This window comes from Giraffa tippelskirchi, chromosome 5, assembly GCF_054371585.1.
Source record: "Giraffa tippelskirchi isolate mGirTip1 chromosome 5, T2T-mGirTip1v1.2.pri, whole genome shotgun sequence".
NCBI classification, from domain to species: Eukaryota; Metazoa; Chordata; class Mammalia; order Artiodactyla; family Giraffidae; genus Giraffa; species Giraffa tippelskirchi.
The window spans coordinates 54,327,148-54,337,681 of NC_137279.1; the positions used below are offsets into that span (position 1 = coordinate 54,327,148).

Genomic DNA, 10,534 nt, shown 5'->3' on the forward strand with positions numbered 1-10,534 from the left:
GGGAAGCTCTCTTTATTTCTAGAGACATTATTTTAAGCAAAGCCATACCCGCTACCTCTTTACTTGAAACACGTGAAAACAGAAGGATAATATAAGCCACATACATAATTGTGTGTGTGTGTGTGTGATAAAATACACATGACATAAAATTTACCATTAGTGACATTTAGTACATTCTTAATATTGTGCAGCCATCACCACTATCTGGATCCAGAACCTTTGTATCATCCTAAAAGGACACCTCACACTCATTAAGCTGTCACTCTCCTTTCTCAAAACCATGTTCAGATGTTACCAAATAGGTGGCAATGCCTTAACTATCTGTGTGTTGTCCAGGCCTCCCCCACCCTTGTCAAAAAGAATGCTAATCTTCTCTCTTCATGCAAGACCCACATACGTCATTTTAAATTTTCTGGTAGTCATGCCAAAAAGGTTAAAAAAAAAGGTGAAAATAATTTTACTAAATTATTGATAGCTAATCCATTTTTATGGCTGAGTAGTATTCCATTGTATACATCTTCTTAATCCATTCATCTGTTTTTGGACATTTAGGTTGTTTCTGTTTGCAGAAACATGGATGAACATAAAGATGATCATACTAAGTGAAGTAAGTCAGAAAGAGAAAGATTAATATCATATGCTATCACTTATATGTGGAATCTAAAATATGACACAAAAGAATGTATCTATGAAACAGAAACAGACTCACAGATATAGAGAACAGACTTGTGGTTGCCAAAGGGAGAGGGTAGGGAAGAATGGCTTGTGAGTTTGGAATTAGCAGATGCAAACTGTTATATACAGGTGGATAAACAATAGGTCCTACTGTATAGAATAGGAAATGCCACTCAATATCCTATAATAATCAAAATACACCATTTAGCATATGAAAAAGTTTATATGTGTATACATATACATGTATACCTGAATCACTTTGCTATACAGCAGAAAGTAACACATTATAAAACAGCTATACTTCAATAAAATAAATTTTAAAAAATAATTAATTTAATCCAATATTTCCAAACTGTTATCATTTTAATGCATCATCATTATAAAAATGATTGCTGATCTATCTTGCAATCTTTTATTTGCACTATGTATTTGAAACTGGATGTGCATCTCTCACATATTGTACATCTCTGGGGGGACCAGCCATATTTCAGGAACCCCACATGGCTAATGGCTACCATGTTGGACAATGTGGCTCTAAACAATTTGCTATAAAAATCCCAAATCATCTTTCTTAAAGATGATTGTTAAATACTCAAACTTTTTTAAGGCTATAGTTATGTTTTGAATATCAATTTATTTTCTCCATTATGAAAAATAATACACCTGGAAACTAGGGAAATAAAAATTACCCCTAAGCGCCAACACAAGAAAAACTATAATCCCTCTTTGGCATTCTGTATGTCATGATTTCTTTGTAGTTTTTTCTCATCATTTTGTGCACCACACAGTAGCCTTACCACCACTTTGAGGTAGAAGCTCAAGGCCAACATAACCACTTACCAGAGGCAATTGTGCCACTCTCTCCAGGGTCATGAGGAGGTTGGTGAACTAGCTTGTGTCTAAGAATCCCTCCAACCCAGACATGCCAGGGTAGTAGGATGCCATTCATCCCTTCCATTCAACAGTCACACACAGACACACACACACACACGTACATACATCCCAGGCCTTTCCTTCTACCCTGTAGAACAGCCTGCAAAGGAGTAAGAACATCACTAGTCAGCCTTGCTAACTTGCTGGGAAAACACAAAGATCTAAACAGAAGCACTTTTATTTAGCATTCATGCTCAGAAAGAAGAAAACCTAGCAGAAACCAGACTCGGGATGCAAGAATGTAAAAACATTTTTTTTTTGTTTTGAGATTCCCAGAAGCTTCATGCCACAATGCCCCAAGCTGGGAAAAAACGTGCCATTTCATATGTTTATAACAACATCTGATTTAATATTATACAATTTTGCTTAGTCACAAACCAGAACAAATACCTTCAGATTTATTACATCCTTCTATTCAGTAACTTAAGTTATCATAGTTAATAATGCAACAATTCCACAGCCCAAGAAAAAAGCTTTCTAATTCTTTGGGACCAAAGATTCTGGACAGGCATGTTTTTTTCAAAGAGGATTTAAGGTTTTCAAGCTCTCAATGAAGCTTGAAATTCATCTTTTCCAGTTCACATGAAGAGTTTCCTCTGAAGCTTGGCTGGGAGGTAGAAAGAGAGGAAAACCAGTTAACAGACAGAATCTCCGTGGGCTTTTAGAGAATGTGGCAATTTCTCACCAGCATCCCTAACCCTTACCTTGTCTGGAAAAATAAAATATACACAAAACAAACAAACACACAGAAAAACCATACCAATGGCCCCCATGTTCTTTACATTGTTAATGCTATATTTTGGACTTCCTTCTTACTTGTTGATTCATTAAAAGGCACCAATTGATTTTTGCTTCGATTTGTTTTGATCACACAGCTTGTAAGGATCTTAGTTCCCTGACCAGGGATCAAACCTAGGCCAACTGTAGTGGAAATGCAGAGTCTTAACCACTGGACCACCAGGGAAGTCCCACCACTTGATTTTAAAAAAGAAGCAAATGCTACTCTCTCAAATCATCCTACCCTCTCCTTCACCCACGGTGTCTGCAAGTCCATTCTCTATGTCTGCATCTCCATTCCTTCTCTGCAAATAGGTTCATCAGTACTATTTTTCTAGATTCCATGTATGTATTAATACACAATATTTGGGCTTTCCTGGTGGCTCAGACAGTAAAGAATCTCCCTGCAATGCAGGAGACCTGGGTTTGATTCCTGGGATGGGAAGATTCTCAGTAGAAGGGAATGGCTACCTGCTGCAGTATTCCTGCCTGGAGAATTCAATGGACAGAGGAGCCTGACAGGCTCCCTGTCCATGGGGTCGCTAAGAGCTGGACACAACTGAGCAACTATCACCTTCACTGCTACTTAATTCTGACTGTAAGGCCCACACAACAGTTACCTTCCAATTAAAAATTAATTTAAAATAAACAAAATAAAAAGAAGCAAATATTCTTACAAAGCACTCTTTCTCATTATTTCCTCATGCATACATTCTCACACAGGCATTTGTTACACAATTTATGCACAACTGTTCAGCCTCAAGCCTTGCCCCTTCTTGCGCAATTAATTAGGATGAGTTAATGATGTGGGAGTTAACTCAGCTGCCTGGAGGTCCATCCAAGTTTTGCCTTCAGAGCTTTGCTCTATTTCAGGACACAGGTGGACTCCCACTGCCTCCAGATGTGGGCGCTAGGGTCCTCAGAGAGCTGGGAGACGCGTGTTTGGATCAGCATGAACCGGTCACCCAACATGGACATATCCGTGTTTAACCACAATATATGCTAGTGAGTTCCATTTCTCAAAGAAAGCTAACATTTCTTTACACACCATTAGAGAGAATGTCAACATTAGAGTGGGGAGAGACAGTGGTAGTGAGGACTCAGTCTGCAGGGAATGAGGTAAGAGGTTAGAACAGTTTGAGGCCTTTCTAAAAAGGATTCCTAGGTCTCACTGCAGACCCACCACATGGGGATATCAGAGAGTCAGATACAGGAATAGCCACTTTGAATAAAATTGTTGGGTGATTCACAAACACACTGCAATCTGCACACAACAGTCTTAAAGTTCCCTTCATTAAGTCACAAGTGAATGTTTCAAATGTAGGATTAAACCAGATTCCAGTCGAAGATACTTTGAATTCTTGCCAACAGATTTTTTAAATTTTTATTGGAGTATAGTTGATTTACAATGTTGTGTTAGTTTCAGGGATATAGCAAAGTGAATCAGTTATACACATACACTGCCAACAGATTTTTAGCAGCAAGTTGCCAGAAGTCAAAAGCCTTGAGTTCTGTTCTAGCCCATCACCTATAACGTGGGCAAGTTACTTAACCTTTCCAAACCTCCATGACATGAGTTATGCAACTAAGGGCAAGTGTGATTATAATACTGAAATGGCTTACGGAAGGCTTTCCCATCCATCCACTTCACTGGATCATCAGGATCAAGTGGCATGCAGTGGATGAGCTTGTTCTGCAGACTTCATGGCACCTGACAATGGCAGAGTACAATTAGTGTGTGGACATAGTTTCAGATCAAACGTCCGATTTTTTGAGGTCAAATAAATCAGTCAATCCTAAAGGAAATCAACCCTGAATATTTATTGAAAAGACTGATGCTGAAGCTGAAGTTCCAATACTTTGGCCACCTGATGTGAAGAGCTGACTCATTGGATAAGACCGTGATGCTGGAAAACATTGAGGGCAGGGGAAGAAGCAGGTGACAGATATTGAGACAGTTGGATGGCATCATCCACTCAATGGACATGAGTTTGAGCAAACTCCAGGAGATAGTGAGGGACAGGGAAGCCCGGTGTGCTGTAGCCTATGGGGTCGAAAAGAGTTGGACACAAATGAGAGACTGAACAACAAATATCTGCTTTATTACCGGGAAAAAAATAAAGCCAGGCTGAGGATGTGCTTGAGGAATATAATATAGAAGTAATTAGACAACAGTTTCTAATACAGAATCTCAATAGAAAATTTATCCACCAAGCCTCAGGAAGCACTGGACAACTACAGTTGTCCTGCCTATCTAGGGCAAGGTTTTTCTGCCAAGTTGACCACTTGGACCAAGGAGACTTCCCAGCAGTTTGAAGGTGGGCTGAGCCCAGGAAGAAAGAGTAAGGAGGAGGAGCAGAGCTCAGCTGCTACTCCCGGGTTTACAAATCATTTTTCTCCTAAGAAGAAGAATGAGATGAAGTTGGGAGGGGCCAAGACTAATTAATGCCTGTTCATTGGAAGCCTAAGAAATAAATATGAATACTCAAGCAGCCTGAGGGAAATTACTATAGCTGTCCCCAAATTCCTCAACTTTTTGTACTTTGAACCCACTGGGTTCAGTCATTATGCCTATGGTCAACCAGGGGCTTCCCTGGTGGCTCAGTGGTATAGAACCCACCTGCCAATGCAGGAGATCCTGGTTCGATCCCTGGGTCAGGAAGATCCCCTGGAGAAGGAAATGGCAACCCACTGCAGTATTCTTGCCTGGGAAATCCCATGGACAGACGAGCCTGGTGGGCTACAATCCATGGGGTCACAAAAGAGTCAGACATAACTTAGGGATTAAACAACAACAATGAATGGTCAACCAGAAGGGGCACAGCACCTTCAGAGCGGGAATTGGCTCCCCACCACCAAACCAGCCACTGCTCCACTAGACACCTTCCCCGACAGGCAGTGTGGATTTTTTCCCCTATAAGTTTCTGAGAAGGGTCAGTAAAGTACATTGTGTTTCCCAAGGCTTTTCTATATTCAAGACGAAAAATGTAGCTCTTCTTCAGTTTTCCGTCTCAAATTATTTCAAACTACGTTGACCAACATAGCCCATCAGAAGTTACACAGTAAAACCAACATATCTTAATTTACATCATAAAAGCATCCCAACAATAAGATGTTCTACACTTGAACTTACCCTTCCCAGTATCAAGTTACTAGGGAGTCGCAAGACCAAAATTTAATCCTCTTACAAGATCCAAAGAAGTTAAAGCCTGAAATTAAATTATCCCACTCTCAGTCAAGTTCAAAGACATTACATGTCAAATTCTTATTCTCTTTAGCTTCAGTAAGAAGAGTTCTTGATGTCCTGGGGTGTTGGGAGGAGAAGGCTGGGGCTCTGACAGCAGCTGTAGCCTGCACTGGCTTTCCAGGAAGGGGCCTTACAGTTTGGATTAATTCAACTCTAAGCCTCTGATGTGCCTCATTTTTTTTTCTTTAATATTACTATTTTTTGTTTGTGGTAAAATACACATAAAATTTACACTCTTAACCATTTTCAAGTGAACAGTTCAGCAGTATTATGTATTTTCACATTGTTTTGTAACCACCACCACCATCCCTCTCCAGAACTCTTGTGGTCTTGCAAACCTGAAGCCCCACACTCATTAAACAATAAACACCATCCTCTCTCCTCCAGCCCCTGGCAATCACAACTCTTCTATTTCTATACATTTGATTATGCTAGATACCTCGTATAAGTAGAATTATACAGCGTTTGTCGTTTTGTGACTGGCCTTTTTCATTTATCACAATGTCCTTAAGGTTTATTCATGTTGTAGCACATGTCAGAATTTTTTTCCTTTTTGAGGCTGAATCATCTTCCATTACATGGATACAATTTGTTTATCCATTCGTCCGTCAATGGACATTTCGTTTTCCACTCTTGGCTGCTATGAACTTGGGTGTACGTGCCTCAGTTTTTGTTGTTGGATTGACACATATACACTATTGATACTATACTATACTAATAAACAATTGATAGGAACCTACTGTATAGCATAGGGAACTCTACTCAATGCACTGGGGTGTCCTAAATGGGAGGGAAATCCAAAAGGGAGGGAATATATGTATATGTATGACTGATTCATTTTACTGTGCAGAAGAAGCACAACACTGTAAAGCAACTGTGTGTGTGCATGCTAAGTCGCTTTAGTCATGTCCAACTCTTTGCAACCCCATAGACTGAGGAGCCTGCCACACTCCTCTGCCCATAGGATTCTCCAGGCAGAAATATTGGAGTGGGTTGCCATGACCTCCTCCAGGGGATCTTCCCAACCCAGGGATTGAACCCAAGTCTCTTAGGTCTCCTGCGTGGCAGGTGAGTTCTTTACCACTAGTGCCACCTGGTAAACAACTATACTGCAATAAAAATTATTTTTTAAAAAGTGCCCCATGTGTGTTTTGCCAGAGGCTATAGCAAATTGACAAGGAAAGATTCTTCTCAAAGGACTCCTTTAAAGGAAGAAGGGTAAATGGTTTTATTTGAGGTGCTCATCAATCATTGCCAGGTGACTGTAATCCACAAAGAGGTTAATGATGGCACCATGTTTACCGTATCTGGGGGAGATGAACTCACCCCTATAAACAGTCTGCTCTCTCGGGGGTAGCATGTGAGACATTATTGCCTTAAATACATTTTCATGGTTCAGTATAAAAACATGATGAGAAAGGGCTTCTTAGAAGAAGTATTTATTTTCTGCCTGAGAAGCTTGAAATGTGGATACTACTAATAAAGACCCACACTTTTGAGCGTAGCGTAAAAAAGAGGAAAATTATTGACCCTTCCGACAGCTCACATCCAGAACATTATCTGCCAACATACACATTGCCAACTGAGATGATGCAAAACGTCAGACACACATCTGTGGGAAAGCACCTCCTCCCACAGGAAGCAAGATATTGGGACAAGTGAGATTAATACAATTAAAACTTTAAAACACATTCTGATACAGGGAAATATGGTTGAGCTGAGATCTGTATCTCCTTTCTTTTCAAAAGCCCTGGGACCATAATGAGAGTACAGCTTTAAGAACCAAGATTCACTCCACCAGGCATTAATGGTGTCCAGAAACTATGTGAACAATCTTATTCGACATCCCCAAGACGTTAATATCTGTCCAACGCCAAACCCAAGGGGGAAACATGTTAATTTTCTCAACCTTCTGATAGCACATATACAAGATCTCTGAGTCCCACAAAAGGCTCCAAATATATTCTCTAGGACTTCAACTGTCTTAAAATATAGGCTTGCATTTATCTTGGCCACATTAACGAGATCTGTTTGACCAATACATTTATATTTATGATGACTGAGGGCAGATTATGGTTGTTAAAATTTGTCCTTGGGACGTGAAAACACTCCTCTGTCATTAATACATTCTGTAATATAAACTATGATGTCAGGTCAACGTAAAGGGTAAAAACGTTCCGAAAGTATGCACACATCATTTTTTAAAGCAATTGAGCCTAATGGAATAACAAAGGTCATCATAACAAACCATTACAGCCTTGGTCTTGGCAACTCTGGCCACAGAAGAATCTCCAAGAAACGATCATCATTCCTCCAATGTTATGGCATCCAGACGACAGGAATGGCTCGCAAATGAGTCATACGGGCTCAGATCCTCGGTAGCTATGTGAGCGCGGGACGATCAATTATTCATGTGTTTACAAAGAGCTTTCCCAGTTGATGTTAACCAGAGCTGCTTGCAAAGAAGAGCTCTCCAGCTGTCCTCGGTCGTCCTGGGCCTCCGACTAACAAGCCACTTTAATTGCTGGCAAGTCATCTGGAAGATGATCCTCCCCTAGACCAAGTACACGCCATCACTTTGAGACTTTATTAGGTGTAAAAATATTAATCAGAAATAATTATGACAACAATATCTTATTTACAATACTCCCAGCAAAGCCCATAGGAGTTTGAACTTGACTTGACTTAGATCCCACCAAGCTCCATATGGACTAGAACCTTGACCATTGAAGACACAGGCAGGAAGACGAGGGGCTTCCAAGGATGAAGAAGAATCAGGGGCTGAGGGCCTCATGAGGGAGGCAGAGGGAAAAACCACCTAAAATGCTCTAGGAGGGGGCTTCCCTGGTGATCCACTGGTTAAGACTCCACACTTCCACTGCAGGGAGTGTGGGTTCGAGCCCTGGTCAGGGAACTAAGAGCCCACGTGTTGCAAGGGTGGCCAAATAAATAATTTAAAAAAATTAAACACAAAAAATTTTCAAAGCTAGTATAGTATTAAAAGTAAATACAATAAAATAAAATGTTCTCTAAAGGTAAAGGAGCACGACAGAGGACCACCAAGGGTGAAGAGATGAGATTTGTCAATAATCAAATATGAATGAACTTGACCCATTTAATAAAACCAGCCTTGGAAGAAGTCAAATGGGAAGTCACTTCTCAGGTTCCTTTCTTCCTTAATACAGCCGACTGCCTGTCCAGAAAGACTAATAATGTGATTAAGGCAACTCCTCTTTCTGAGCTAGACCACGGAGCGTGGGACCACGTGGTCCCCCAGGTCCCGTCAGCTGTATTTTGAGGGAGAGCAGGATCAGAATCAAGGCTGTGGCCTGAGCCTTCTCCTCTGAAGACAATGCAGTCCATGCAGAATGCCTCAGGTACATTTTTATTATCCCAGTTCTAAGAACATCGTGGTACTGAGTCAGATCCTTCCCCTTTCTTGAAACTGGGTAACTTAAGATGCTATCATAACTCATGCATCCATTTCTAAGAAAGCGGTAGAAGCAAATAATGTCTGTTCTTGCTGGTATGAGATAATAGTATAAAGTGAATGTGTACGTAGGGTCGGGGGCACTAGCACCCCTGGGGTAATTCTGCTTAATGTGGTAGGAGGCAACTTTGGTTGAGCGAAGTTGCCATAGAAAGGTGAAGCCGGCAGACAGGGGATGGGGCCTCCCTGGCCCGTGAAGCACCCTGGAGCCCTTGTGTTACATGCTATTGTAAGACCAGGACTGGAGAGCCTGGGTTTTCGCCTCTCACTCTGATCCACTTCATCTAACCATGAAAGCAGGTCTGGAAAATGAGTCCAAAGAAAGGAATTGCTTCTTCCTAAGGCCTCTGGAAGGAGAGCTGATCTAAGACACCCTCTCCACACCTCCCTTTAACCTTTTAGCCCAGTCCCATCCTTGTGGGGAGAAGGCAATGGCAACCCACTCCAGTACTCCTGCCTGGAAAATCCCATGGACTGAGGAGCCTGGTAGGCTGCAGTCAATGGGGTTGCACAGAGTCAGACACAACTGAAGCGACTTAGCAGCAGCAGCAGCATCCTTCTGGTCCAGTGAGAGAGGTCTCTTCCACGTGGCAGGGGCCCTTTATTGTCTTCCTTCTTCCCATGAACAACCTCTTTGGTTCAGCACGGAGCTCATTTCTGGCTGGTCCTCCCTCTAGAGATCAGTGCAGAGCTTCCCAAAAGGTGACCAGAAATAGACCTCTGGGGGAGGGCAGTGTTAAACCCAAACAGAATTCTTCACTGTAGTTCTCTCTGGCGCCCTGTACTGGCTGCTGGGCCTTTGGAAGAAGAGTGAGGCATGCCAGACTTCCCAAAGTTATTAGTCCAGGGAATTCATTTTTTTAGTAGCTTCCCTGCAAGCTCAGACAGTAAAGAATCCACTTGCACTGCAAGAGGCCTGGGTTCCATCTATGAGTCGGTAAGATCCCCTGGAGAAGGGAATGGCTACCCACTCCAGTATTCTTGCCTGGAGAATCCCATGGACAGAGGAGCCTGGAGGGCTCCAGCCCATGGGGTTGCAGAGTCGGACACAACTGAGTGACTAACACTGCAGACAAACTTTCAGAACACCCCAGACCCAGTCAGACTTAGTGATGTGCAGTGTTAAGGTATCAACAGGTCTGAGAGTCACTGGCATCTTTGAGTGACTCCACAGTATCTGTTACTGGCCACCATGGATTGCTTCGTCACTGAGTTCTGGGGGGCACCTGCCTACCGTCACTGTTGGTAACAGCCTCACAGATGGTTTCCCAAAGTCACGCTTGGCTAAGTCAAGCTCTCCTGACCTTTTCACACAGTTCTAGCAAACAGGCAGCCCTCCCCCAAGCCCTCCCTCCTCACCCTGTACCACTACAGGCAGAAGGAGACGAGGAGTTTTTCTGATTTCTTTCTGC

At 42.0% G+C, this 10,534-nt stretch overlaps 1 non-coding gene and 1 pseudogene across 1 annotated transcript; both read right to left on the reverse strand.

Annotated features, from left to right (window-relative positions):
* Window positions 1–272: 272 nt before the first annotated feature.
* On the reverse strand, window positions 273–389 carry LOC145508154 (U6atac minor spliceosomal RNA; annotated as a pseudogene).
* Window positions 390–2,499: 2,110 nt separating this feature from the next.
* TRNAG-UCC (transfer RNA glycine (anticodon UCC)) lies at window positions 2,500–2,572 on the reverse strand. Its single transcript has one exon. It is a non-coding gene; the product is annotated as a tRNA-Gly (tRNA).
* Between the last annotated feature and the right edge of the window lie 7,962 nt (window positions 2,573–10,534).